The following is a 27,337-nucleotide window of genomic DNA, read 5'->3' as shown; positions in this document are numbered from 1 at the left end:
CTGTTTCAGTCACCATAGTGTTACTCCCTTTGGACTTCAGTGTATCCTCTGAGATAGAAATGAGTCTGGCATATTTTCTGGGCGGGGATATATGCTATGTTTGTGCCTTCCCAGACATAACCCTTTACTGGTTGTGCATGGTGGCATTTTTTTCTGGGGAATATGTTTCCGAGGTCCTGAAGGATGGATGCTATGAGAGAAAACTTTCAGAACGTGTGTCAGATTTGCTGTTTGTGGATGCATGGTGGCAGGGGTTCCACTTCTCTGGGCTACTTGCTGACTATTGGTGGATGTGAAGGGAAGACCTCACAGGCCAGCTCTGAGCAGAACTACTCCCACCACATCTTAGATTCTCTGACAGTAAAATCCGAGGAACCCTGAGTGGAGCTGAGGGTCCACTTAGTCTCCAGTAGTGAAGCCAGTGTGAACCCAGTGTGCTCTGTGTTCAGACTACACCTGGAAATAGAGTGTAATCCTTTTAGCCTGGGCTGAGTTCCTCTGGGAGTGATACCCACCATGAAAATGTCTGGATTTGAAATTGGGTCCTCATGTCTCTTCTGAATGTTCTTCCTGAGAACATTTTTTTTTTTTTTACATCCTTTGCTTTATTGGATCCTCCTAACAGCCCAAGAATTTAAAATATTACACCAATGACAAAAAAAAATCTTAGTAGTGTTTCAGTCTTTTTCATTGTGGGCTGCTATAATAATGTTCCATCGAGTTATAACTTGTATCAGTGCTGTCAGCTGAATCTGTGGGTTTTTTCCCCTTTATTTTCCTGGCCTTTCCTTTACCAGCTCAAAATTAAATGTCCAAGGATGGATGTTAAAAGTCTAGGTTTGCTCAGGTTATTTTATCATCGTCATTACTGGTCCCTGGTTTTGATTTCTATGACTGGTGACTGGTCATCATGATATTTAGACCAGTGCACTGTCAGAATGGAAATTGAATTTTTCCTTAGCATAGGCTGAACGACATCTGTGAGTCAAAATTAACTGTGAGGTATGACCACACCGATCTTTGTGAAATCTCTGGCAGTAGAAGACAGGAGCCCTCTTCCTCTGTGCAGAGCTTGCAGTGGTATGGGGGCTGCAGGTGTGTTCAAAGGAAGGTAAGAGAGCAGGGGGGCTCATTTCCAGCCCCTCAAGTCATCATGAACCCACATCCCTAGGAGTGGTCTCCTGAAATGCTTGTGCTGAGGATCTCTTAGCTGACACAGAGAAGTCTGTTCATTATCATAGGAAACACCAGAAAAAAATGGAAAAGTTACTTTATCATTTAAAGATGAAAAATCTCAGGGAATTCCCTGGCAGTCCAGTGGTTAGGACTCAGCGCTTTCACTGCCGGGGCCCGGGTTCGATCCCTGGTCAGGTAACTAAGATCTGGCAAGCTGCGCAGCCAAAAAAAAAAAAAGAACCAAACTTCTAAAATAATAATAATAATAATGAAAAATCTCTAATTGATTAGTTTTGAGACATCTCTCCAAAATACACAATCCTGATCATCACAATGAAGGAAGAATTCAGCATGGGGGAGCCTTTTCCTGTTAGCTGTTGGGATGGTAGCACTGTCCTTACTGTTTTTCCAACACTGAGAATCTGGGGACCACGTGGCCAGAAGGAGTAGGTCTGTTGGAGCAGTAAGATGATACCACGTGTGCTCGACAAACCCCTGGGTCCAACCATTAGCCCTCCGGATTTTAACCCTTTACATTTCCCGGGATGTGCCATCAGATAGAGGTCTCCCTCTAGTATTGAATATGACATCATGTCACTATTTCCCAAACTACCAACTCTAAGCCATATCTTTCAGGAGGTAAGTTTCCTCTCTCCCACTCATTGGATGGTTGCAGGAAGACCATCTCCACCTGAACTGCTCATACAAGGAGCGGTTTGCACCAGTGCTCAGCCATATTATCCTTGCCTTCATCTAGCAGCCCTTCCTCATACCTGCCTACTCTTTATTTGTACATCCTTCCTGCCGTTGATTATGGAAGGGACCTTGATAATGTTCCGCCTGTCTTTTTTAAAATATTTATTTATTACGTATTTGGTTGCGCTAGGTTTTAGTTGCAGCTCATGGGCTCCTTAGTTGTGGCATGCGAACTAGTTCCCTGACGAGAGATAGAAACTGGGCCCCCTGCATTGGGAGCACAGAGTCTTAACCACTGTGCCACCAGGGAAGTCCCTGTTCCGCCAATCTTGATAGGAACCTCCACTGAATAGAATCTGGGGAATTTTACGCCTAGAGATCTTGGTGGTTTGGTGAAAGTTATTGGCTCTTCCTAGAATTCTCCCTTGGTAGTAGATATTTTTGACATCCTCTCTCCTCCTTCCAAACTATGATGAAAATATTATAGTTTAGGAGAAGGAAATTGGCTTTGGGCTAGGGGCAGTATTGGTGAAGAGACCTGTTTTCCTCTTCCCTCAAGTACTATTCTCCACTGAAGAGGGCGTGGCACTTACTCTTCTTTCCCCAAATCATGGGAGACTACATTTGAGTGAAATTGGGCATGTCTTGAAGATGGGAAGGCCAGTGTGTGGTTGCCAGTTGACTTTCTACTCTGGAAGCTTCTTTTGCTAATCTGCTCTGTGTGCTGCCTAATCCAGGAGAAGACGTTACAGGTAGCTGTCCTGAGGAGGGGACACTGAGAGAAAACTTGTATTCCTGTAGCTTATCTTACATGGACACATGTGTTCCTCGTAGTCAACTTAAATAAGATGACTTACCTGGTTTATCTCAATTAGCTGTCACATAGCTCCACACTGACCATTGGGTGAGAAGGGAAGTGACGTCTGACCTTTGCATTATGCCCTTTCAAAGAAGTGGCTTTCTCTCCTCTTTGCATTATCCTTGTTACTGACTGAGGCTAAGAGTGAACCCCTTAGCAGCAGGGGAACAAGAGCAAAGGAGTGTCCCTTGAGCATTCTTGCTGGTTCATTTCCTTGAACGTTATTGGTGGTACATTTTCTCAGAGGTGTCATCTGGGCTAGAACACCCCAGCAAAGAGCTACTTCCCATTCATGGCCCTGAGCCACATCTGATGGAAGAGGATGGTTCTGGCCGGTGGGGCAGGGTGGCTTGTAACATCCACATCAGGGAAACATCACTGTCCACGTTGATCCCTCCAAATATCCATTCATTACTGAGACGCAACTGGTGTCTGAAAACCATGCAAGATGTTATTGAAGGCAGCTCAGTGTTGAAAAAAATACAGCTACGGTTCGGGGAGAGGCTTCTGGCAGCCCACACAGGTAGTTGAGATTGTACTGCCTTGTTTTCTTGCTGGAACTAATGTGAATTTGAACGATGTATGCTATTTCAAAAGGAAAGGGTTTTTTCTTTCTTTTTTTTTTGACTTTTAAAAAATATTCTTTTCTGTTATGGTTTATCAGAGGATATTGAATTTAGTTTTCCTGTGCTATACAGTAGGACTTTGTTGTTTACCCATCTTATATCTAACAGTTTATATCTGCTAACCCCAAACTCCCAGTCCTTCCCTCCCCCATCCCCTCTCCCTTGGAAAGGTTTTAACCTGTCCTGACCTTCCACCTTCTCCTCCAGCTCCCATTATTTTTAATGAGGCCATCCTGTCCTCCCATTTGACACTCCATGGTTGAGTCAGAAGGGAGACTGAGACTTTTCTTATATGGGAATCTTGGCAGAGCCTAACCCAGGGGCATGGCCTGCCTTGACCCTGTGCTGATGCTCTAAAGGGAGTCTTTCCAAAGCACTGTTGCTTTGACTTCTGTCCAGAGGTCTGTGTGTGGAAGAAGGGATGAGGTGGGAAATTTGTTTTTCTTAAACTGAAATAATTTCTTGAGCTCTGTTTTGTTTAGACTCAGAAGTACACATTAAAGATTTTGGAAATGTTCTATTGATCAGTCCTTTGTCAGGATTTGCATAGCTGGATCATAAGCCATACTGAAGATTGGTCGCACCTCCTGTCAGGTGGGACAATGGAAAGAGATATTATCTAGGATGCTGGGATCATCCTCCCTGAGAGGGTAGGGTTGCGCAAGTTGATCTGTCTCAGAAAATGGAGATCCATCAAGGTCTTGTGATCCCCAGACATGTCCGCTGGTCATCCTGGGGTAGAGAATCCCATGATGAATTCCAAATAGAGGCATCAGCCCGTCCAGGTGCCAGAAGTGTGGACATATCAGGGTCATAAGCATCAGAAATTCCAGGACTCACAGGGCAAATATTTGCAGCTGTGTAAGGAAACCTCTTCTTTCTGCTCTGAAACTGTTTGGTTGGTGCTTTCGATGATCATTGCTCAATTTTGTGCTACTCTTTTCTCCATTTGATGCAGCCGTGCTTGAATTAGCAACCTATCAGGGTTGAGAGTTGGTAACCCATCTGGGTGAAGACATCCTTCAATTCTCTGTCAGTAAAGCCACAGTGAGCCCATAGGGGCTGCATGGTCTTTACAGCTGGGAAGACTTCTTGGGGTATACAGTAGTTCAATCAGTGGGTTCACTTCTAAGTTTCTCTGTCTGCCTCAATTTCCTTTGTCATGTGGCCTCTGAAGTCACTACCTTCCTACACTTCACATCTTGCCTCAGTTGGTGTCCCTTGGAGAGCAGAAAGTGTGGTTTTCACTGCTGTCAGTGGCTTAAATAAAATGGTACTAGCAGGGAATGCTTGCTGTTGTGGGCAGAATTCTCAGATGGCCCCAGGCTCTCTGCCCCCTGGTGTTAGGACCATAATTAGATTACCTTGTATGGCACACATGATGGATTTTTCAGATGTAATTGGGGTCCCAAATCAGTTGACTTTAAGCTGTCAAAAGGGCGATTATTCTGGGTGGTCCTGATTCAGTTAGAAGTCCTTTTTTTAAAATTAATTTTTATTGGGGTATAGTTGCTTTACAATGTTATGTTAGTTTCTGCTGTACAGCAAAGTGAATCAGTTATACATATACCCCTCTTTTTTTAGATTTCCTTCCCATTTAGGTCACCACAGAGCACTGAGTAGAGTTCTCTGTGCTATACAGTAGGTTCTCATTAGTTGTCTATTTTATACATAGTAGTGTATATATGTCAATCCCAATCTCCCAATTCATCCCACAGTTAGAAGTCCTTTAAAGAGATCTTAGGTCTTCCTGAGGTTGGAGACTCCAGTATCTACCAAGACTCTTCTCCTTTCTGGCAGCCTCTTTGGTATATGGATTCCTTTTTCCATTAGCAGTGATGAATTTGAGAATGTGGGTTCATAAGTGTTTGAATACTAGTCAAGACCATGGAGGAAACCCTGAACCTAAAAGTCTGAAAATCTGTACCTCCTCCACACCATACTGTGGGTGCCCCTGAGATGGGGTGTTTGAGTGATTGAAATGAAAACCTTCTGTTCCTTTGCCTTACCACTCTCTAATTTTTCCGCCAGTAATTACAGAGTGGACACATAAGAAGCTATGAAAACAGTGTTCTTAATAATCTGGAGTATAGGCATTCTTCTCTTCCGATGCTCAAGGAGTAACGTCCTCATTTCAGACTCAGAGTTCCTCCCAGACTGACTCACAGTCAAGCCCCTCATGGAGCCTGGCACACTGGGGCCTCCCCCATCCCAGAGGATTTGTGCAGCCAGATCTACATTCCTCCCACACATGCTACATTCAGGGCATAAGGTGAGGTCCCAGAGAGGGGCCCTTCCAGCTGCGATTCTGGTTCCTATGGTGATTCATCTGCTTCAGGTGAGCACTGAGACTGAACGGACAGTAGCCCTCTGGTAATGTCTGTAGTTCATGACTGTCTAGCTGGGCTGAGGGCTTTATTGTCCTGGCCATGAAAACTGTAAAACTGGATCCGATATACTAAGGGTTTCCTAACAGAATCAGATACATCTTTGTAGATATAAAAGGTGCTTCAGTAATAGGGGCCAAAATGCACTGTTTTGGCAACTGCTGGTAACACAGGCTCAATTTCACGGGCCCAGGTGAGTGCTTGCCCCTGAGAGGTGGATGGAGCCTCCTGTGTGGTCCTGATACAATCACTGCCTGGCTCCCACAGAGCGTCTCTGTCCTGAGAGGTGTCTCTTCAAGTTTCACCTTCGTTGCTTCAGGTTGTTCCTACATGCAGGGTCATTCCACAGCCTAGAGCCAGGAGAGTTCTCAGTCCAGTGGCAGAGGCTGAGTCGCCTGTGAACTGAGGTCCACTTCTTACAGGCAAGGTCAGCCTGTCCCCATCCTGCCCTCTGGCCTTCCCTTCCATTAGGACTTGGAAGTGGCTGCATATGGAGACCTGAAACCCAACCCTTTTTTTTATCATTAGACAAGGAACAGCTGCCTTGTCAGTGGTGGCAGGGCTGGTGCACGACCCCCAATCCCCATGTGACCCCTGCTCACTGGGCATCCAAGACTAAGGGAGCACTAAGAAGTGTGTTTCCTATTTCTAGCCTGTGGACTCCAGGCAGGAGGAGACACTGCTCCCTGACGCCTGGGAGCTGACATGTCATCATTGTCAGTTAGACCACCTACAAAGGCACTGGGGCTCTGTCTCTGCTGTTTAATTCCCTCCAGACTGTTGAGCTGAATAGACTCCCCTGAGTCACAGCACCCCCTTGTGAGCAGCAGGTGTTCCTTGATGTGCCAGATTTAAATCTGTTCTGGTTGTTTCTCGGAACAGTCACTGGTAAGTGCTGCATCTCGGAAATATGCCCAAAGGAAACAAAGGTTTGAATGCAAGGAGCTCACAGTGGAAGCCTTGCCTTTCTTTTTCGATGCCTTTGGTACCAACTGAAACACATCCCAGGAAGTCTTGGGACAGTGCTGATCCCTCAACACCAGCACCTTCTCCTGGGGGCAGGGAGGCTCATGTTCTCCAAGCGGGTGGGCAGGATTCTGAGTCAATCCCATCACCTCGGTGTTGAGATCCTGAGCCTGCCAGGCCAGTGGAGCAAAATGTGAGCCAGCTCTGCCTTGTGTGATGAGCCAACAGCAGGTGGTCTTGCTTTCCAAGAGCTCAGCACCTTCAGGTGTGTGTTTGGTGATGTTTCTTTGGCCAGGTGATCCAGAGGGCCTTTAGGATGGCTGTCCTTGGGGAGGACAGAGATGGTGCAGAGCCACGTGTCAGAAAGAACTTGCAGGAAAACTTGAGGATGACCAGCATCTTAGTCTCCTTGGTCATCAGGGAAAAGCGTCCTTGTGAAAACTCTTCAGGCTTTTCCCCTTCAAAAGAATAATTTGCATATGATTAGTATATTTCTTCAACCTATGGCAGAATCCAAGAAGGTAGTTAAGTAGACCCAGAGAACACTTTGTGTGAAGGTTTCTAATATGTAGTTCCTTTCATAGAAAATCTGGATAATATCTATTTTTTCATGGGTAAACTTTAGTAATTTAAGTCTTTGAATTTAAACTTCAAGTGCTGTAGAAGCATAAATGCCTTCAATGAACACTGTTAATACCCTTTCCATACTGTAGGTTGTGCTGCTAAGAAGGTATGTTGCACTTTCTATGGCTGTATTCTTCTTGATCAGTGCTGCCAGGGAAACAATATTTATGAATCCTATTTTTTGAAATGTAAAATAAACGTCAGTGAGTTAGTATGGATTCCACTGAATGTAGAATCTGAAATAAGATACTTGGATAGGTACTGCATTTTCTATTGCTTCTGTAACAAATAACCAAGTTTCCACTGAAATCAAAATCTATTTTACCTTTCAGTCTCGGAGATCAGAGTTTGAAATGGGTGTGACTCAGATAAAATCAAGTTTGCTGGGGTTGTGCTCCTTTCCGGTTTTCTAGAAGATGTTTTGTTTCCTTTTCCACCTTCTAAGGCTTTCTTGCTTTTCATACCTTGGACCCCATCTTTGAAGAAAAAGAAGTCCTGACTCTGAAGATCAAAGTTTACCTTGCATCTTGAAACAGCTCTCAGTTCTGCTTCCAAATCCTGCTTCTACTTTATCCTCTTCGTCACCCTTGTGATTACATGGTGCCCAGGATAATCTCCTTAATTTGAGGTCAGCTGATTAGCAGCCTTAATTCCATCTGTGCCTTAATTCTCCCTTGTCATATAACATGTTCAAGAGTCTGAGGATTTGGGGGTGAACTTCTTCAGCAGTCTACTTCACTGTCTATTTTGTTTGGTACCTGAAGTGATCCCAGGAAGCCCAGGGAAGGGAGGAGTGAGCGGAGGTGGGGAACGGCAGGAGCAGCCACTGGATTGGGTATTACTGAGCTGGTCACCATAGAAGTGACTGGGCTCAATCCAGGGGACCTTCTGAGGAACCATTATAATACCTCTTAGAACTGACTCACCTGAGGGACAAGCATCCCGTCATTTACACACCCTCTGTCTGCCGCCTTGTTTGTGGTTACCGCCTAACGTATTTATCCCCTGTGCAGCCGAGATCTGACTGTATGAAAACGAGGGCCTGAGAAGGCAGGGTGTTGGGAGAGGCAACCCATCTCTCCAGGAGCACCTGGGTTTCCCTTTGAGCAGAAAGGACAGGTGCGGTGCCTACAGAAGCCAGGCTTTCCTTCTCCATCCTCCTAGGAGAGGGGAAAAGCCTCCACCACAGGAAGAGTTTTACAGAGTCCCCAGATCCCATCCACGTGACACATTTTCTGTACTACGACCTGCGTCACTCAGGTTCTCCCCCAAGGCGCACAACTTGATCTCAGGTCTCTGGCACTTCACGCTGCCATGAGATCATCTTCCAATGGGTTCATACCTTAATGTGGTGGCACCTTCAGGTGACAGCCTTCCTTAATCTGTGGGATCCTTTTTCCACAGGTTTTGATTACTCTGTCCAAAAATATATTTGGGGGGAACAGATCATCCCAGAACATGTATCAGATCTCCATCCTATTGAAGGGTAGTCCACCCAAGTTGATGTAAATCTATTTGCTAAGCTGATGGTTGCTTTTAGACCACAAGGTATAGGGTATTCCTGCTGGAAAGTGCACGTGGACATGCAGATCGAATACAGGAAGGTTGCAGCTAGATGTCCCTTAACCTTTTTTTTTTTTTTAATTTTTTTAAATTTTTGGCTGTGTTGGGTCTTCGTTTCTGTGCGAGGGCTTTCTCTAGTTGCGGCGAGCGGGGGCCACTCTTCATCGCGGTGCGCGGGCCTCTCACTATCGCGGCCTCTCTTGTTGCGGAGCACAGGCTCCAGATGCGCAGGCTCAGTAGTTGTGGCTCACGGGCCCAGTTGCTCCGCGGCATGTGGGATCTTCCCAGACCAGGGCTCGAACCCGTGTCCCCTGCATTGGCAGGCAGATTCTCAACCACTGCGCCATCAGGGAAGCCCTCCCTTAACCTTCTTGCTTTTGACACCACCAGCAACATGACTGACCCAGACAAGCTGAGGGGAGAGTGCTCATGTCGGTCAGTAGTAGCACTTTCTGCTCTGCCTAGCCGGGGCCCAGTCTGGAAACGGGGAGCAGAATTCTGTACCTGTTGCAGCCACCACAATGACACCTTGCTTGAGCTTCAATGTATCTTTTGAGGTAAAAACGTGAGTCTAGTGTATTTTCTGGCTTGAGATTTGTGCTATGCTTGTCTTCCCAGACTTAACGCTTGTCTGGTTGTGCCCGGTGATATGTTTCTGGGGAATAGGTTTCTGAGGTCCTGGAGGACGGATGCCATGGGAGAAAATAACCTTCAGAATGTATGTCCGATGGGCTTGTGTTGCTGGTGCATGGTGAGAAGGGCTCCGTTTCTCTGGGCCCGCCCTGCTGACCCGTAAGCTACTGTGAAGCGGGGAGCTCACGGGCCAACTCTGAGCAGAAGCACTTCCATTCCTTCTTGGCTTCTCTGACAGTAGTTTGAGGAACCTCCAGTGGAGCTGAGAGTCTACTTGCTCTTCAGCGATGAGCCCAGGGTACTCTGTGTCCAGACTACACTCAGACAGGCTTTTTTTTTGTTTTTTTTTCCTAGCCTGGAGTCTCTTCTGGGAGAGTGTGATTTGCATCAGCAAAATAAATGTCTGGATGTGAAATTGTGTCCTCATGTCTAATCTGACTTTCTCTTCCTTCCTGGGAGTTTAGACTTAATAGAATAATGTCTCATCTGGTTATACTCCTATCCGTGCTGTCAACTGGTTCCAAGTGATATTTTTGTCATTTATTTTGCTGACCTTAACTTCTTACATCTCAGAATTAAACGTTCAAGGATGGAGGCTGTGAAGTCTAGGTTTACTCAGGCTATTTCTTTTTCATTATTACTGGTCCCTGCATTATATTATTAGTAACTGGTCACCATGATATTTAAACCAGTGCACCATCAGAATGAAAACTGAATTCTTCCTTAGCATAGGCTGAAAGATGTCTTCAAATAAAACTGCCCCCTATATTGCTTTCTGAAATCCCTGGCAGTAGTAGACAGGAGCCCTGTTCCTCGGTGCAAAGCTGGCAATAGCATGCAATCAGCAGCTGTCTTTAGCAAGAAAATAAGAGAGCAGGGGCTCATTTCCAGTCCCTCAAGTCATCATGAACCCACATCCCTAGGAGTGGTCTCCTGAAATGTTTATTCTCTCTTCCCTGACACAAACGAGTCTGTCAATTACCATGAGAGACACCCAGAAATTTTTTTTAAATGACTGTATCTCTTATTGATGAAAAATTACTCATAAGAGCAGTTCTGAGGCATCTCTCCAAAACATACAATCCTTTTATAAAATATATTTTAACCCAAAACATATACATTATTATTTCAGCATATAATCAATATTTTAAATAATGAGATATCTGAATAGAGATAGTTTTACTTCTTTCTTTCCAATCTGGAGGACTTTTTCTTCTTTTTTTTTTTTTTTTTTGCCTTATTGCACTGGCTAGAGACCCCAGAATGGACTTCCTTGCTTTTTTTCCTGATCTTAAGAAGAAAGTATTTATACTGCTAAGTATATGTTAGCTGTGTGTTTTTCACCAATGCCCTTTATTAGGTTGGAGAAGTTCCCTTCCCTTCCAAGTCTGCTGACAGTTTTAAAAATCAAGAATGGATGTTGAATTTTGTTGAATGCTTTTTCTGCATCTACTGAAATGATCATGTAGTTTTTCTTTAGTACTATGATGAACTACGTTGAGTTTTGCATCACAACACACAATTCTGATCATCACCATCGGGGAGGAGTTCAGGGTGGGGAGCCTCTTCCTGTTAGATGATGCCAGCACTGTCATTACTGTTTTCTCCAAACGCTGAGCATCTGGGGACCATGTTCCCAGGAGGAATGCTTCTGTTGGAACAGTAAGATGGTATCCTGGACCATCTGTTTTACGTCAGGATTTTAACCCTTTACATTTCCTGGGATGTGCTATCAAATGGAGGTCTCCTCTAGTGTTGAATATGACACATCATGTCTCTGGATATTTCCCAAACCACCAACTCAAAGCAGTATCTTCCAGGAGGTAAGAGTTTCCTCTCTCCCACTCATCAGGTAGTTGTAGAAAGACCCATCTCCACCTCAAGTACTCATGCGGGGAGCAGTTTGCACCAGTGCCCAACCATATCATCCCTTTCTTGATTTAGCTGTCCTTCCTCACCTCTGCCTGCTCTTTATTTTTAGATCCTTCTTGTTCTTTATTATGGAAGGGACCTTAGGGATGTTCCTCCTGTCTCAGTAGGGACCGCTACTGAATAAGATCTGGGGAATTTTATGCCTTTAAATCTTGGTGGTACGCTGAAAGTTGTTGTGTGTTTCTAGAATTCTCCCTTGGCCGTAGGTATTTTTGATACCCCCTCTCCCACCACGCCACCTAACTTTCATGAAAATATCATCGTTTAGGAAGAGAAAATTGGCTTTTGTGGAGAGGAAGTGTTGGTGAAGAGACCTGCTCTCCTCGTCCAATAAGCACTACTCTCTTCTACTGATGAGGGCTTGGTGGGGGTTATACCCCTTCCCCCAAATCTTAGACTATCAATGAATTATTTAAAAGTTGGGCATGTCTGGAAGATGGGATGATTGGTGTGTCGTTTGTTGCCAGTTTCACTTGTGCTTTGGATGACTTTTTCCCTAATCTCTGTGCTGCCTGATCCAGGAGAAGCTCTCAGAGGTAGCTGCCCTGAGGAAGGGGCCAGAGAGAAGGAACTTGTATGCCTGTAACTTACACGGGCACACGTGTTCCTCATGAGTCAACTTGAATAAAGGTGATATACCTGTTTTATTTCTATTAGCTGTTATCATATAATTATGTGCTGGCCATTGAATGTAAGCAAAAGAGCTGACTGACCTTCAGGATCATGCCCTTGTGGAGGAAGTGACATCCCCTCATCCTCCATTATCCTTGTTACTGACCAAGGCTAAGATGGAACCCCTCTAGGGATGGAAGAGCTAAAGCTGAAGAGGGTCCCTTGAGCATTCTTGCTGGTACATTTTCTAAGAGGTGTCCACTGGGCTAGTCCATCCCAGCAAAGAGCTACTTCCTATACATGAACTTGAGCTACATTTGATGGGAGAAGATGGTCCTGGCAGTGGGTGGGGTGCTTGTAATCTACAGAGCAAAGAAACATACCATATTATATATATTTTGTTTCCTTCAAAACACCCACCCTTTATCATGTACCCCAAAATGTATGTTTCTCAGACACCATTTGCCAGCTGCGTTGAAGGCATCACAGTGTTAGGAAGAGAAACAGTCACATCCAGAGGAGAGATTTCATCTTGCTTATACAGGGAATGGAGGTTGTGTTGTCTGGCTTGTTTGTTGGGAAAAATTGTATTTGAACCATTTCCAAGCTTTCCTTTCAAAATGGCGTAATCTGTCCTCTGACATTCCACCTTCTCCAGCTGTTGTTATTTCAAATGAAGCCATTCTGTCTTCCCATTTGAAACTCCCATGGTTGCCTCCAAAGGGAGACTGAGATGTTTTTTCCACCACTTTCCTTATTTGCAAATCTTGGCAGAGCCTAACTCCAGAGCGTGGCCTCACTAGATCCTGCACTGATGTTCAAAGGGGAATCCTGCCAAAGATATGTTGCTTTGACTTCTGTCCAGAAGTCTGTGGGTGGCTAGGAAGGTAGGCAGTGATGCCCACCACCTGAGCCCTTGCTGGGTAAGACCTTGGTCTTTTACCTTTGTCTACCCAATATTCTTATTTCTACATCTGAAGGGGGAACTTCCTTGCCTGCATACCTGGGATGTCCAGGTGAGTTGTCATACTCTACAGCTTCCCTGGAAGAGATGAGTGATCCAACTTATACACAGACAATTCTGTCTGTGACGATGCTGTCTTAGCTTCAAGATCCTTCCCTTTGAAAATAGATGATCTCCCCTGGTTAGGACTCTGTGCTTTCACTGCCAAGGTCCTGGGTTCAATCCCTGGATGGGGAACTAAGGTCACACAAGCTGTGTGGTGTGGCAAAAAAAAAAAGGTATGTCTGCACAGAGGGAACACAGGGCTGTGTTTTATTCTCCAGTGGATTTCTGCTTGGGCCTCAACTTCCCTATGCTCCCTGGGCTAGAAGATGATGATTAGAAATCGAGCTGACCTAAACAGGGAGCTACGGTAAAGGAAGACTAGCCCCTTAACTCATGGCGACATGTAGATTCCTCGAATTAACTTGTATATAGTTGATGTCTGTATTACCCTCAGTTAGCTGGGGGTCAGGTAAATAAGGAGTCATCATGGGGTGTGAGCTAACTGCTGTCTTAGCTTCAAGATCCTTCCCTTTGCAAAGAGATGGTCTCTCCTCACACTTCCAGCGTCTTTTTGACTCGGCCAGGTGTGACCTCTCTAGGCATGTCAGTGCAAAAGCAGAGGAGTGTGCCTCACTGCTGTGCTGTGTTGAAACAAGGTTTAGAGATTGTCACGGATCATCGCACACGCTGGAGAAATGCCTACCCATTTCAGAAAAAAACCGCCAATACGCCTGGGTTTTCCTCTCAGTAGGAAAAGTATAGATCAGTCGTACTGCAGTGAGGCTTAACCGATTCCATAGCTGAAGTCTCTGACATACGTCTATTGATGGTGTCTTATTTTCCTAAGAAAGATTCCTTATACCTCTCATTCCTTGTCCCCGTCTATGCTTCTCAGTAATTCCTGCCAGAATCAAATATCTTAGTATTCCGATTACTGGAGATTAATTTGCTTTTGTTGGATTCTATCGGTGGTTTTGCTTTGTCTTTCCAAATACTATTTTAGATCCAGGAATATAATACTGTGTTATTATCTGTAATCAAGCCAGATAGAATGTTAATCTTCAAAGTGAGCCCAAGAAGCCCAGTGAGAGGGTGGGTGAATCAGAAATGGGGTGGAGGAAATGGACACCAAAGGAGACATCAACTGGACACCTACTGTGGACTGGGGCTTAATCCCCTAGGGAACACTCTGAAGCTCCCTGTAGAATACATCTGAGAATTGTCGCTCCTGGGGACAAGAGTCTAGTCATTTAATCACCAACACTGCCAAGCTCTTTGTGTTCAACTTACTAGCCTGTGTTGTCTCCCGTGCACCTGAGATGTGGCTCTGTATGAATAAAAGTGGATGGAGAAGGTGAAGATGTGGCAGGAGGCCAACCAATCTTTCCAAAGAATGCCTGACTTCCTGGATTTCCCTTTAGCAGAAGAGGGATTGGTACAGTGCCCACTGCAACAAGCAGCTCCCTATCTGTCTTTCTGTAATGAAGGCTTCACCTCTCCTGGGAAGAAACCCTTCACACATACACCCTAGACCCCATTCAGGCTTATCTCCACTTCTTCCATCTGCAGGGTTTGCTTCTTGTATGACATACCTTAGATTGCCAGAAATTAACAATGAACTCTCATTGTGTTCAAAGGATGATTTGTCTTTTTAAAACTCATTCTTTTGACTACAAAACAGATGAAAATGTATTGTTTAAGGATGAAAAATTAGATCTACCTATATGTCAGATCTCCCTTAAATGTCATAAATTGCTCCCAGATAAATATTTTAGAGGAAAGCACTTCCCATCTGCCATGGTCATCTCATGTTGAGCTCCAAACCTGGCTACCTGTTACAGGTGTCTTCTTAATGGAACCAGCTCTGACTTTCTCTGTTGGGGTGAGTTGACGGTGAAAGACTTGACCAATTAGGAAACCCCTTACCTGATGATTTCCTGTGATGCAGGAACAAGGTCTGTAGGTTCCTGGTCTCCAGACAAGTCATAGAGCAGGTACCTTCCTTTGTCAGGGGCCATAGACACTTCTCATTTTTCATGATGGGGTGTTTTCCCCTCATACTGCCTTCTGTAAAAATGGGTGGTTCCATTGGAAATTGTTCTATCCGTAAGCCCAGTTCTTCTGCAGTGGATTTAGAAGCGACGTGGAGCTATTTTTTAGGGTTTCTTGATCCTCTGTGAGATCCTCCATGCTCCAAGATTGACTGCATCAGGTACTGAACCCTGCATATTCCAGGCCTCCTTATTTTTAGAAAAGCCAGTGATTGTGTGGTTTACTTTGATACTCACTCCAGACTTCTCAATAGAAACAAGATAAAAAACTTACACTCTGGGGCCCCTGAAGAGATGTTCAAGTGACTTGAAAATGTTCTGTCCCTTTGTCACACTATAGCCTTTGCCTTTCCTGATGCCTTGCCAAGAGTTCCTCCAACTGATCCTCCGTCATGTTCATTCAATTATTAATTCCATGTGTTTTTACACAATACTATATTTATGCTGAATATTTCCATTTACCTTTTGTCTATATTCTTGCTTTGTTGGGCTAATATCCATCTCAGTGTCTTTGAGAACACTGACTTTATACCTGAATTTCTTGATCTATTAATCTCTTTATGGAGTATAGGTTCAACTTTCTAAGAAATGATGCCCTTAAGGTGACTTTCTTGGACCTGCAAATTCTTGTAGTGACTCTTCTGCCTGAGCAAATACATAAGAGGAGAGGCTTAATTTAAAATGCTAGTTTTTTTGATTGAAGTGATGTTCACCTATGTTGAATACATTTTGTACTGTACCCTGGAATGTCTCAGGTGCTGCTCCTTGAAAGTTTCCCAGAAGAAGCAAAGACATAAATGCTAGAAACTTGGACACCCAGGCTTTTTTTCTGAAATCTTTTGGCACCAATAGTAATAAGAATGTCCCATACAGGAGGGGAACAGTGTTTATCAAGGACAACACTGTACCTTCTTTTGTGTGCAGCTAAGGTTCATCTGGGAGACATGGGCAGAAACCATCACAATCCCAAGTGTCACACAACTGGGAATAACTGACCTTTAACCCAAAACTGTGAGCCAGAGACAGGCATTTTCTGGGTGGGAGAAGCAGCTGTTGGCTATACGATCTGGGCATTAGTCACTTTCTGGTTTATTTTTGATGATGATTTTCTGGGGGAAATGACTCAGAGGTCCTGAGAAATGGCTATAATAAAATGAACAATGCTAGGACTCTTTTTCATGAAGAACATGCTGTCTGTCAGCAGAGAGGGTGAAGGATTTGCCTCTCCTGGCCGCTCTGCTCACCGACAAGCCTGTGGGAAGCAAGGACATCATTAGTCTGAAGTACAAAGAATCATGAATCTTTGTTCCTCTAGCAGTAAATCTGGTGAGAATTCAGCCGGTGGACTCAGTATACTTGGTTGTCAGGGACAAACCCACTGAGTCTGGAGCACCCTGTGTTCTGACACCCCGTACAGAAGGTACCAGACCAATTCAGCCTAGACAATTGTGCCGAGGTGGAATTCCAGTTGCTAATGATTTCATGGGAATAGATTTCTGAGCTTGTTATTACTTCCTGGTATGTATTTGGAATTCTTCCTCATGCCTGAGAGAGTGGAGTTGTCAGCCTATTTGAGTCTTCAGTAGTGGGCTGTCTTAGCATGTTATGGCTTCATTCAATGGATTCCCCATTGGCTCTCAGTAAAGTGCTTCAGTTTTCTTTTTGTATACTGACCATTGCTGGCAGCTTATCATTATTTGATACAGATGGGGCATGTTCATACTACTTCCACTCCAGCTATTCATCTTTGTCATAATTTGTCTCTTGTTCCTTGATCCTACTGCTGGTGACTGGTCACTTTGTGTCACTTTCAGGATGGAAAGTTAGTTTTCCTTATGTAGGGTGAAGAAAGCCTTAGACAAAATGAACTAGACGATTGTAACCTCTCACGCTTGCTCTCAAAAACCTTGATCAGTGGAAGACAAGAGCTCCTATGTCTTTGTCCAAAGCTGAGATGACCATGCAAGTCTGTGGGTCCTTCAGCAGGAAGATGAGGGAGCAGGAAGCACATTCCCAGTTTCTATGTTTCTTCACTAACCCACATCCCCGGGAAGGTCTCCTGAAAACTCATTCGTGGGTATCTGGTTCTCTTTTCTGAACAAAGGTGGTCTGTCAATTATAGTGGCAAATACCCAGGTTTAGAAAAACTTAACAGGTTTTATGACAATTAAAGATGGCAAACATCAGACTGTGTGGGAAGTTCTTCCCAGATCACACAGCCCCCATCTTCACAGTAGGAGAAGCATTTTATATGGAACTTATTCCATGTTAACTCTTGAGAGAATTGGGCTTGTCCTTCCTGTGTTCTCCAGCCACTGAGCATCTGGGGATTCATGTGCTCCGTAGCTGTGAGTCTGTCTGGAGCAGTGAGATGATAGCTGCGTTCCTGGATAATTCCACGGGGCCATAAGTGGGACCTAGGGTGAAAACTCTCCATTTCCTTGTGTGAGTCATTGACTGTGGTCACCAAGTGGTTAGGTGAATCACCCAAGATGTGGTTATTTTCCACTCAGCTCTTTTCAGAGCTGTAACCTCAGTGTATCTTAAAAGATTTCTCCAACTCTCACTGCCATCTTAGATTGTTGAAGGAGGCTCACTTTTGGTTCTCAGCCACTCCTTCAGAGAGAAGTAGCACTAGTGATAATGCACATTTTAATTTGACATTTTGATGTAGCTGATTATGCCATTTTTTAAAGTATCTGACTTTTCTCCTGTCTCATTAGGGTACTCCACTAATAGGATATGAAGAATTGTGAATTTGGGATATGAAGAATTTAGGTCTGATAATTGCCATGAGGAATTGTTTGGTGTTTGGGGCTGATGTTGATTTCCCTGCTGTTTCTCATTAGCTGGGGTCACGCATTTAACTTCTGGTCATGTGGTATGCATTATATCTGACCTTCAAGATCCTGCCCTTTAAAAGACAGTGGTCTCCCCTGCCCCTTTCAGTGTCCTCAAAGCTGAGGTTATGCGTGACTGCCTTAGGAATGGCTGAGAAAAATGAGAGGGATGTTTCTGAAGCATCATTGCCATTGTATTTTCTAAGAAGTAGCCAGTGTGCTGGGAAATCCGTAAAAGAGCTACTTTTTCATTTATGGTACTGATCTGCATTGGAGGGTTGGAGGGGAGAGGGTCGTGGAAGTCAGGAAGTCTGAAACCTTCAGGTCAGGAACCTGTCAGAGGGTGTCTGTTGATCCCTCCAGAGCACCCATTCCTATGTGCCCAGTTTTATAGGCTTAAGACACCAGTCATGCAGATGGAACGGAAAGTGGTTTAGACTTAGTGATAATAACCAGGTCTGGGAAAGAAAGTTCCAGATTGTCCCAGACAAGTAAGGGAGATTAAAATCAGTCTTATTCTCCTTACTCTGATTCCCAAGTTTTTGTCATGTCTGTTTTCATCATTTTCCTTAAACTTTCCTAGTATTTCTTGGGCCCCCTTTTTAGGCCCTTCTGGCTGCTTCATTCATGATGATGAAAGAATAGTTAAGAGCTCTCACTTTTTAAATAGAAAGTGAAACCTGAATGTCTTAGTACGAATCTTGGAGTCCTGAATCTGAGACCTGGACTTGAGCCAGTTACTTTATTTGGAAGTGATCCCAGGTAACACATGGGGTTTGAAGGTGTGAATGTGAGACCGGATGGGGATAATGGCCAGTAACAGGCACAGCACTGAGCTGTCACCTCCCCCGGTGGGTGTCGCATTCCCAAGGGGACCCTGTGAAGAACTGTGAAGAACCATGTGGAACGTATCACAGGATGTCCTCCCTGGAAGGACAGGCATCCAAGGATTCATCCACCAACTCCATCCACCCCGTTGGTTGAGGTAATTTCCTTCCTGCACATCTAACAAGGACCTTGTGCCTGTGCTGAGCTCTCCTGGAAGACTTTGGGGAAAGCTTTAGGACAGAACCTGACCCATCACATCAAGGTCTCCTGGTGAAATGTGGGCGACAGGCGTGGTGCTGTCCTCCACAGATGTGCTGAAAACAGGATCTAGAGGATGTGTCACGGAGCACCCTGTCCTCTGACACACACCCCACCCAATTTCAAGAAATGCCAACCTCCTGAGGTTTTCTTTAGTAGAAGAGGGACACATAAGTCTACTCAAGCAAGGCTATTCTTATGCCGTAGCTGAGGCCTCTGACATCCAATCCCTAATCCCATTCTCTTGTCATCTCTGTCTCTCAGTAATGTCATCCAGAATCAAGTACCCTGGAATGCTAATAAATTAGATTTTCTTACCCTGATCTCTATGAGAAATATTGCTTTGTCTTTTTTAACATCACTTTCCATGCAATAAGCTAAGGCCATGTTGGCATATTAGCTAAACTTTCATATAATTTTGCCAAGAAAAACAGTCTGGAAGAAACTACAACATCTCATCCCTGTATTTTGCAGTGGAGTGGATAGTGAGGTGTCAGGTTCCAGTCCTATGAGTGACAGGTATATTAAAATATTCACATTTCTAATGGTGTACGGACAGCCTCTTCCCCTTCCAAAAGTACGATTCATTATATTCCTATTTATTTAATACTAGTTTATGACTAAAAAGGACACTACCTTTAAGTTTTTGTAAGTGAATCTTGTACACCCTCCTCGAGCTTCTAAGAAATGTCAGTCCCTTGAATATGAACAAATATTGCTCGCCTGTGGAGGGAAGAGTTTATTCCACACTGTGACATTGCACCTCCTCCTGCAGCCCCAAGCATTCTAGTGAAGCCTGTACTAGGAGGTGCTGCTTTCCATTTAACCTCCTGGGATTGAATCAGAAGGATGTGTGAGATGGGTTTGAAACCCTCCTGCCGCTGCACTGCCTACCGTGTCTCACCCGAGGGCAGGCTTGGACTAGTGACTGTACTGACCGACCATGGTAACGGTTTCCATAACTATTTTGCTTTGGCTCCACCCATCCAGGTTTTATTTTGGGGTGTGGTTGTCATCCTGCCAGCCCTGCTGGACACAGCCTAGGTCATCCTTTAACACTTATCTGCCTGAACCTCTTGTTTCTTATGTGTCAGAGTGATCTTCTTCATCCATGAGTATTAGTGAAGCTCTGGGTGAAGCCATTGACCTTTTGCATGTCCTGAAAGGAAGTTCAGCTTTAATTTATTCCTGGACACGTCCACTGGATGCTGATTACATGGCAGTATTTATGTTGGGCCTGGGCCACTCAGGTCTTTCCCCAAGACTCATATCCTTGAGCTCTCATCGCTGGCTCTTCAATCATTGGCCCTTGATCCCATGGCAGTGCACTGTCTTCATTGGTGTGGGTTCCATGTCTTAATGTGGTGGTACCTACACGTGACAGCCTTCCTTGATCTCTGGGTTCCATTTTCCATTATTTTTGGTTATTGTGTCTGAAAATATATTTGGGGGAAAGAGATCAACTTGAACATGTATCAGGTCTCAGTCCTGTTGAAGGATGGTCCACCTTGGTTGAATGAGCTTCTGATTTCCACTACAAGTATTCTCAGAGCATTACTTCCCTATGAAACTTCAGAGTCTCTTTCTGTATCATCTTATTAAGGGGGCCAACATTATGACCTCAAACACTCGTATAAGACGTTAGCACAAATGATACTATATATTTACCTTTCCAATTTGACGTAGCTGCTCTCAAGTCTGGTTACATACTACTACGTGCTTTCTATTGACATGATCTTTGCATTGCTCCCTCTGTTCCGTGAGGGTACCTGTAAATAGGATACATAGGATTTTATGTATAGCCTAGGTTGTGACCATGAACTGCATGTTCCTAGGAGTCTTCCCTGTAAGAGAGAGTTTATGATGATCAATGCCCACCTCCACCTCCAAATTTGAATGAAAATAATGTAGATAAAGAGAAGAAATTATTTCTTTGTGGAAGACATTATTAGTGAAGAGATCCATTTTCTTTTAATTATGCAAAGCACTTCCCCACCAAACTATAAATAAGAAGTATATTCCTTACCAGAATTTCTAGCCGACTAGCTTAGAGTGAAATCTATAAAAAATAGAGATGCCAGCCAGGAGGGATAACAGGGGTATGGTGATCATTCTCCAGTGGATTTCTTTTTGGTTTCATTTTTTCTAAGCTTCCCTACGTGGCATGATTTAGAAGAAAACAGCTGTACTTCGAGCTGAACTAAAGAGGGGAACTATTCCTATAACTTCCAGGGTCCTGATGTTCCTCATGAATGAACTTGTATGAAGTTGGTGTCCCTGTTGTCTTTAGTCAGCTCGGGTCTGGTAGATAAGGTCTGGTTCTGTCACGTGAGTGAAGGGATGATGTCCCATCTTCATGACTGTTCCCTCTAAAAGGAGATAGTCTCTCCTCCCTCTTCCAATGTCCTCCTTACTGACTAGGTTGGGTGTGACGCCCTCTGTGAATGTCAGTGCAAACAGAGTAGTGCCCACTGAGGGTCTTGCTGATGCATTTTCCAGGTGATGTGACTGAACTAAGATCCCAGAATGGTCTACTCTGCCTCTGGTGACCATGAGCTACATTTGAAGGGAGAAGATGGTCCCAGAGGTGGTAGATTGTCTCCTAAACACCCAGATTATGGACCTGTCATTGGGTGTGTCTGTCTGTCCCTACAGAGCACCCATTCTCATGTGACCCAGGCTGTATTGTCTTCAGTCACTGAGTCACCTTCCATTGCACTGTGTGGCCAGAGTTAGCCTGAGAAGAGCCACATTCAGGAGAGGGCTCTAGGCTTGCATAGACAGGTATGGAGTTTGCTTTCTTTCCTGTGATTCTCAACTTTTATTCACAAGGTCTCCTTTTGACTAAAATATCTCACTGCTGTGCTGTGTTAAAAACAAGTGTCCCATAGGATATATCACAGAGCATCCCAGCCTCTGTAGAAATGCCCAGAGAAAAATTTGTGGGAAGGCTTCAAATGTGTACTGTCTATCATAAAAACCCTGGATATTCAAAATCTACTTTTTCTTGGGTACGTTTTAATAATTTAAGTCTTCCATGGCATTTATGCTCTACATTTGAAGTTTAAATGAACACTGTTTATAATATACTCTCAATACTATACGTTGGGATACTAAGGAAATGTTGGTATACTTATGACTTTTTTGTCAGTGCTGCCTGGGAAAGAATAGTTAATCTTAAAATTTGAAGTATGAAGCAAACCCCAGTGAGTTAGTATGCATTACCCTCAATAAAGAATGTGAAGTAAGAATTTTGGGCAGATACTATATTAATTTCCAGTTGTTGCTATTAAAAAAACCCACCAAGTTTCCACTTACATCAAAACCAATATTATCTTTCAGTTTTGTGGAGGACAAGTCGGAAATGGGCATCACTGGATAAAATCAGGTGTTTGCAGGCTTGTGTTCCTTTCTTGTTTTCTGGAAGATGAGCAGTTTCCTTGCCTTAGCCTCTTTCTAGAGGCCTTCGGTATTCCTTGTCTTGGGCCCCTATGTTAGATCTTCAGAGTCAGGATTTTCTTTATCTTCATTATCTCTTGTCACATAACAAAACAACGTCACAGTTTCTGAGGACTGGAATATGAAAATCTTTGGGAGTCCTTTAAACTCTTGCATCTGGAACTTTATTTGGAAGTGATCCCAGGAAACCCAGGGGAGGGAGTAGTGAATCAGAAATGGGATGGAACAGTCACTGGTGTGTATCGTATTCAGCTGGTCGCCTGTAGTGGTGACTGGGGCCGAATGCCACAGGGGGCCCTCCGAGGATACACGCAGCGCGAATCTGAGAACTGTCCCCCCCTATGCATCAACTCTACCCGCCAAGTTCTTTGTGGTCACCTTAGCAGCCTGAGATGTCAATTTTCCTGTGCAACTGAGATGTGGCTCCGTGTGAAAACAAGTGGACAGAGGTTGAGGGTGTGGCACACACTAGCCCAATCTTTCCAGAAGAATGCCCAACCTCCTGGATGTCCCTTTTAGCAGAAGAGCAGATTCAGTGCGTACTGAAACAAGAAGCCCCCCATCCATCTTTCTGTGGAGAAGGCTTTTCCCTCTCATGGCAAGAGATCTTTCACATACCCTCTAGATCCCATCCAGTCTTACCTCACCTGTGCCCCCTGCAGGGCATGCCTGAATTACATAGCTGAAAGTGCCAAATTTAATAATTAACTTTTATTATGTTCACAGGATGGTGTCTTTTTTTGTTGCTTTTTAAAATTTTATTGGAGTATAGTTGATTTGCAATGTTGTGTTAGTTTCAGGTGTACAGCAATGTGATTCAATTATACATACATATATGCATTCTCTTTTGGATTCTTTTCTCATATAGGTTATCACAGAATATTGAGTAGAGTTCCCCGTGCTATATAGTAGGTCCTTGTTGGTTATCTGTCTTATATATAGTCGTCTGTATATGTTAATCCCAAGCTCCTGATTTATCCCTCCCCACCACGTTCCCCCTTTGGTAACCTTAAGTTTGTTTTCGATATCTAAAGATTATCATACGAAGTGAAGTAAGTCAGAGAAAGACAAATATATGATATCACTCATATGTGGAATCTAATTCTTAAAAATGATACAAATGAATTTATTTACAAAACAGACTTACAGATATCGAAAGGATGATGTCTTTTTAAACTTTATTCTCTGTCAACCACAAAAAACAGATGAGAATGTACTGTTTAAGGATGAAAAATTACATCCTCCTATATGTCAAATCTCCCTTACATATCATGAATTGGTCTAAAATATTATAGAGGATATTATACTTCCCCCTCTGCCCTGATCACCTCATGTTGAGCTCTGACCCTGGTTGCCTGTCTGTCTTGACACAGGTGTGTCCCCTTAACGGAACCAGCCCTGACTTTCTTTGTTGGGGTGAGTTGGTTGAAGGTGAATTGAAGGACTTAAACCACTAGAAAAACTCCTGCCTGATGCTTTCTTGTGATGCAGAGACAAGGTCTATATCTTTCTGCTCTCTAGGCAAATCCTGTGGCGAGTGCCTGCCTTTGTCAGGGGACCCTCGTCATCTTCAGTGATAGGGTGTTTTCCCCTTGTACCGCCTTCTCAAAAAATGGTTTCCGTCTGTAAGCCCATTCCTGTGGTTCTTCAGCATTGATGGTTTTAGGAGAGACAGGGAGCTATTCCTCAAGGTTTTATGATCTTCTCTGCAATTCTCCATGCTACATCAGGAACCGAGCCCCGAATATTCCAGGTCGTCTTTTTAGTTCTCAGAAATGCCTATGTTTAAGCGTGGTTTGGTTCCACACTCAGTCCTGACTTCTCAGTAGAATCTGGATCTAAATCTGCATTCTCATTAATAAGAATGACATCTTATGCTGATGGAAATAGTTCTTCTGTATATTATATATTTAGAAGATACTCTGTTACCTCTTTCTACTCCTAATGAGGTCTGGTATAATTCAGAGTCAGATCAGCTGTCTGAACCCAACATGGGCCACAGTGAATTAACCACGATCCATGGCCATGGATGGGGCCCTGAACCCAAATGCATGAATGTCTTCTATTACCCTCTCCCTTGCACTGTGGGGCCCCTGAGGAAGGGAATGTTTGAGTGAGAGAGATGAAAACATTCTGTCCCTTTGTCTTCTATGCTTTAGCCTTTGTCTTTTCCTGACGCTTTTTCAGAGTTCTTCGTCTGATCTTCAGCCATGTTCATTCTATTACTGGTCCCACATAGCTTTACACAATACTGTATTCATGCTGAATATTTCCTTTTATATTTTATGTCTGAATTCTTTGGGCTAATATCCACCCCGTGTCTTTGAGAATATTGAATATCTTAACTTCTTGATCTATTAATCTGTTTATAGAGTATAGGTTGTTTTCTTTAGAATCTGGTGCCCTTTAGGTAGTTTCTTGGAACTTTGTGTTCTTGTAGTGACTCTGCTTCCTCTGGGGAAATTTCAAGGAGTAGATGTGAGGGCTCCCGGCTTTGGAGGACGTCCAGGTTCAGTACAAAAGCTCTTCAACCCAGGTGGACATCGTCTCAATCAGTTAGAAAATCGAAATAGTTTAAATCTAGCACGTTGGTGAATATATGTGCTCAGGAAGAGAAGACCTGAATGCTAGAAGGTAGGAAGTGTGTGCTCTTTTTTTTCTTCTGAAAGTCTTTGGCACCAATAGTAACGAGAATGTCCCAGACTGGTGGGACATCATGTGTTTCTTGTGGACGACATTGTACCTTCTGTTGTGTGCAGCTAAGGCTCATCCAGGAGACATGGGCAGGATGCTGAAACCATCACAGTCCTACGGTCTCATGCGGCTGAAAATACTTATATTGGTCTGCAAACCATGAGCCAGAGACACTGTCTGGGTGGGAGAAACAGCTGTTGGCCATACCTTCTGGGTATTAGCCCCTTTGTGGTTTATTCTTGGTGATGATTTTCTGGGGAGAATGGCCCAGAGGTCCCGAGGGAATGGCTGTTACAAGGAAAATGAACAATGCGAGGACTATTGTTTATAAAGAACATGCTGTCCATCAGGAGGTAGGGTGATGGGTTCACCTCTCCTGGCAGCTCTGTACTTCAGAAGGCCAGTGAGGTTCCTGCTTCACACAGGCTTGTTTGGTCAGCAAAGAATCACGCATAGCCATGTGTCCGATCGGACCCTTCAATAGTGTTTGGATGGGACAGTACCAGGGACACCCCTTGTTCCAGCCTATGACCCCTCCCTCCAACCTCTTTTCCAGCCACAAACTTGAAAACCATCTTCTCTGCTATCCTCTGCCTTTAGGACCAGCCAACACCAATTTTTGAGCTTAGTTCCTTATTGCCAATCAACTATGACTCCCAGATTCATCAGAATTCCACGGAAGTGGAGGCTGGGGTCCACCTCCTGGTCCTACATCTGCGAACCTGCTGGACCTGCTCCTCTCTGGGCTTCTATTTCGACTGCGATGATGAGGCACTAGAGGCATTGGGCCGCTTATTCCAGGAGGTGGCCAAGAAGTGCGAGGGTACCAAGAGTCCCTTCAAGGTGCAAAACCAACTCTTAAACTAGCAAAATCCAGGTTTAGAAAAACTTAACAGATTGTAATACTTAAACATGGCAAATATCAGACACACAGGAGCCTGTGTGGGCTGTCTCCCCAAAACACACAGTATTCATCTTCCCAGCAGAAAAAGTGCTTAGTGTGGGAGCTGCTCCCTGTTAATTCCTGACAGAAGTGGGCTGGTCCTTCCTGTGTTTCTCCAGCCACTGAGCCTCTGGGGATTCACGTGCTCTGTAGCTGGAGCAGTGATAGCTGCCTTCCTGGTTAAACCCACGGGGCCATAGGTGGGACCTAGAATGTAAACTCTCCATTTCCTGGTGTGAGTCATTGACTGTGGTCACCAAGCGGTTAGGTGAGTCACCGAAGGTGTGGTTATTTCCCACTTAGCTCTTTTCAAAGCAGTAACTTCTCATGTGACTTAAAAGGTTTCTCTTTATTTCCTACTGCCATCTTAGATGAAGGAGGCTCTCTCTGGGATCTCAAGCACTGTTGCAAAGTGTTCTTAGAATTCTTTCTTGGTCGGAGATGGTTTATGAGTGCCACTGCCTCTCCCCCAGCATGTATGTAATAAAGATGAGCAGAGTGTGAACTGTCTTTTTGCTAAAAGCAGTTTTGATGAGGTGACTCGATTCTTCTTTTTTAAAAGCACGGCAGTCCCATACTGAAGTGGAAATGAGGGTCTGTCCCTCCCGCTTAATCTGATGACTCGTGTGTGGTGTCCTTTCCCAGTTGGATTTCTGCTTTGGCTGCCCTTAGGTAATTAATCTGCCCTGTACTGTCTGGTCCAGGGGAAGATTGTAGAGGCCAGAGGAGGGGATCTCAGAGAGGAGCATATATCCCTATAACTTGTCTTGCCCAATGACGTTAGTGCCTCATGGGTCAAGGAGAATAAAGCTGATTTCCCTACTGTTTCATTGACTGAGGTTAGATAGTTAATTCTGGCCATGGAGTATGAGTGATGTTTGACCTTCAGGACACGACCCTATAAAGGTAGTGGTCTCCGCTCCCTCTTTCAATGTCCTCCTTCAGTTGAGGCCAAGAGGAACCACCTCTAGGAATGGGAGAGAAAGAAGAGGAGTGTCCCTCCTCTTGTTGATGCATTTTCTAAGAGGTGTCCAATGGGCTGGAATTTGTTGATGCATTCTCTAAGAGGTTTATGGTGGGCTGGGACATTCCAGCAAAGGGGGCTTGTACTTTCATGTGCTCCAGCTCTTTTTGAGGGGGAAAGATGGTCCTAGAAGTCAAAGAAGATGTTTAAATTTTTA

At 44.2% G+C, this 27,337-nt stretch overlaps 2 long non-coding RNA genes across 2 annotated transcripts in view; both read left to right on the top strand.

Annotated features, from left to right (window-relative positions):
* The window catches only part of LOC309660920, a 31,422-nt gene extending 5,886 nt beyond the window's left edge, over positions 1 to 25,536 (top strand). Inside the window, exon 2 of the long non-coding RNA XR_014263720.1 lies at positions 19,551 to 25,536. This is a non-coding gene — a long non-coding RNA (uncharacterized lncRNA). The remainder of the gene's footprint in view (positions 1 to 19,550) is intronic.
* LOC309660915 overlaps positions 1 to 27,337 on the top strand; it is a 176,009-nt gene that overhangs the window by 95,636 nt on the left and 53,036 nt on the right. The gene's annotated exons all lie outside the window — the stretch shown is intronic.

This window comes from Balaenoptera physalus, assembly GCF_965194825.1.
Source record: "Balaenoptera physalus genome assembly, chromosome: 5".
Taxonomy (NCBI): domain Eukaryota; kingdom Metazoa; phylum Chordata; class Mammalia; order Artiodactyla; family Balaenopteridae; genus Balaenoptera; species Balaenoptera physalus.
This window is presented reverse-complemented; position numbering and strand designations above follow the sequence as displayed.